Consider the following 3779-nt stretch of genomic DNA (forward strand, 5'->3'; position numbering starts at 1 on the left):
AAGTCCCAAAAAATTGCAATTATAAAACTTTACAAAATTTGCCTAATCAATATTTACAAAATTTCAAAACTTGTGGATCATTACATTTTAAACCATAATTCCTTATGTCTCCTAATTATATTATAACTCATCATTTGATTATAATTCTAATTTTTATAGTACTCCCCCTAACATATACCTTATTTCTCCTTTACACACACACACGCACGTGCGCGCGTGCACACACACACACACACACAATTTTCCTGAGATCTCCCCATTTGACATCAATGGCAAAGGTGTAAAAAACATATGAACAAATCAAAATTTGCTACTTTACCTTGATAGTTGTTTTTGGCTAAGAATTTGTACAATGCACTCATAAAATTTCTATTTTAACATGATGAACTCCATGTCTTAATTGTCTTTCACTACATCTTCTACACTCAAAACTATACATAAAGCATATGATGCTATCTCTACTACATCTAAATTTGTGTAAGAAAATTTATCATAAGATACCTTTACTGCCATACATTCTTCTAGATGTCTCTACATTAAATCAATTTTTAATGCAAGGTTTTCCTTTAGCAATGAAAATATTTTTAGCTTCATCTCCTTTTGTAGCTCTAAAAGCCTGATGTCATCATTTTTTTGCTGGTTTTATTTTCAAGATCTATAATCTTGACTGAGGGATCTTGAACTTCTCTCATTATTGCTTCAAGTTCTCTAACTTTTCTATTCAATTCATCTATTACATCCCTAATCAGTGTATGCACTCCAACACACTTCCCATAGACTATTTTTACTTCATTTAGACGTTGTCTTAAATCCATTATCTTTTCATCAAGGTTCTTTAGATATCCCTTGATGCTTTCAAAAACCTTTCTAAATATCTCTACATCATGCAGGGTTTGTGCCTTAACTACTACAATGTCTAAAAAAATTGTTAATTATATATCAAAATCTTGGATTATAGCTTTTTCTCTATCATTAGGATCTAGTTCAGTGATATTAATAGAAATAGTATTTTGTAGTCTATCAGTAGCTTCCACCAGTGAACTATGTAGACTCTTTAATTTTCTATTCCTCTCTACTATTCTAATGATGATGAGATCAACTCAGTTGGATCATCATCATCTGATCCTCTTAGGGTTACTAGTGGAAGGGGTATCCTAGAAGAACTAGGTGCACTTGCCTTCATCTTGTTTTCTTTTTCCTACTTCTTTCCTCTTCTTCATTTTTAGAGTTGGTGTAGCTCACTAAGTTGCCAAAACTAGTGTCATAGTCCTTGAATGGATCCTTTGTAGTGTCTAAAGTGATCCTTATACTATCCACTTGCATCATATTAGTACCATTTGAGACTTGAGGAGTTGATTATGGTAATTTTGTTGTTGTTGTTGCTACTCCTTGTTCTTGGCTTGATGTAGAGGTCAATTTTTTTATAGTAGCTTGCTAAATTTCTTTGTTCACCTCTTCACAATTTCCAGCCATTAAAAAAATTTATCTTCTTTTATTTCTTATCAAGGGTTCAATACCATTCATTATTCTCTCCATATCAATCACTGTTAACTTCACATAATTCTCTAATTAGATTTTCTCTAATTCTTTTATCTTCATCTGCTACCCTTCTTCTATTAATCAATCTACTATATAAATATTGTTGTATATCCTTCTGTAATGTTCAAACTTCTTATTTTTAAGGATCATATGCCTAACTACATCATTCTCCAACTATAATATGTCCATGTTGTTATAATGATCATAAAACTTATTTATTTGTACAAAATTTTTGTTAATAATTTGAACATTTAAGTTCTCAACCTTTAGCTTCCATGATTTTATTCTATAATGTTTCTTCAACTCTTCCTTTATTTTCTCTACCTCTCTTATCTTTTTTTTTTCTTCTTCTAATTCCTCTACTTCAATTATTAGATTCTGCCTTCTTTTTCTTGGTCCATTAGCCATCTACTTGATCCTTTTCTTACATTGTGGTTTAACTAATTCATGTTTCACTTTTGTTAGTCTTCATGATCTCCTGGTGCTAGGTGGGATTCCTATTTGAATTCTTATTATACTTATATCCTCTTCACCTTTTTTCATTTTTCATGTATTGTACAATTATAGGTTGTACCTGAGAAACTACAACATAGGGTATAGATGATGCTATTGCTTGGGGTTTGACAATAGTCATACCTTCCAATGGTCCTATTGTTGTAAGTGGTGTCACATACATGATTCCTTCTCAACCAGTCTACCTCATTCCATTAATTATTTTTCTTATTATTGCTACTTCTTTTGGAGTCATTTTAGTTTCCTCCATGATTTTCCTCATTATAGCCTCTACCTTCTTTGAAGATTTCTCAAGCTGAGCTTGAGTAGTTTCTTGCATAATTTTATCATAGTTCTAAACCTATTAAATCCATTATCCCTTGCTAATTTTATAATCACTTCCACATATACCTCAACTTTCTCTTTAGCAACTTCATAACCTAGTGGTTCAACATAAGTCATTCTTGGTTCAAATGGTTCTATGTAAGCAAAATCAGTATCAACCATAAAGCATATACCATTCTTGAATTTTCTCACAACTAAAGGTGGGACTCTATACCTTTGTTTCATTTCTTCTCGGAATGTCTTCACTAAGATATGTGTTCACTCATACATTTCCCCGTATTTTAAGACCAAAGGCCATATTGGCCTATGATTTTTTTTTGTTTTTTTTTGTTTTTTGCTTGATTTGGTCAAAATTTTGACCAAATTAGGGTTTCCCAATTTGGTTAAAATTTCAACCAAATTAAGTTCAATAGCAAAAAAGAAAAAAAATGGCATCACATTTTCTTTTTTGGCTAGAGGAGTTGCTTGGATGTGCTAGATGTGCATGGGATCCATTTGAGGTAAGAAGTAGCATTTTACATCGATCAATCCCCTTATATGGCTATTTACATTTGCATTTTGAGTTGCCATTAGAGATTTGGTGTCCACATTCTTAAAAAAATTATATTTATATGAAATTTCTCACATGGTTTGCAATTTGAGTTGCCATTGTAGATGTTTGGTAGGTTTAAGTTGCCTCCTCCATTGTCCAAATGGAAGAGTTTCTTGGGATTAAAACTTTGGTCCTTTCAAGTGATATTCCTAAGTGGTAGAAATCTGCAAATTTTTATTTGTTGGGTTTTGTTTTATATCATAACATAACCTTAGATTTTTCTTGGGATGACTCTAAAAATAATTCTTGGTTATTAAATGGCTTGATTAGAATCAAAATTGTTCTTTATTTGGTTGTTTAAAGGTTTGAATGGAATAAAAATTAATTTATTAGGTATTCAATTTTAAGCTACAAATATAGAGTTTCACATAATGTATGGACATAACACATAAAGTTATAAGAATAGATATTTTAACACAAAATTTAGGAAACTATATAAATATAGTAGCTCAAAAAAGCTTCAATTTATGAGCAAAACACAACAATATCCAAAAACATAGTCTAAATTCTAGCCTTGGGAAGGATAAAAAATGACAACACTTCAATCATCTCTGACATCTAATATTTGGGGATTATTTTAGTAAAAGAAAGAGTTTTTTTTTTTGGTGTAAGAGCATATAACCTTTGCAAACCTTGAGACTACCAAATCAAAGATAGGAACATGAAAACTCTCTTTTCTAGCATGCCAAATCTGTATACAATAAGAGCTACATATGAAATCAGTAGCAGCTACTAGATTTTTTTAAAAAAAATTTTGCAATGGTCTGTACATGCTCTGTACACTTTAAGAAACATTATAGTTTTCAATGTG

Source organism: Cupressus sempervirens, chromosome 9, assembly GCF_028749045.1.
Source record: "Cupressus sempervirens isolate cs-2001-9-10 chromosome 9, ASM2874904v1, whole genome shotgun sequence".
Taxonomy (NCBI): domain Eukaryota; kingdom Viridiplantae; phylum Streptophyta; class Pinopsida; order Cupressales; family Cupressaceae; genus Cupressus; species Cupressus sempervirens.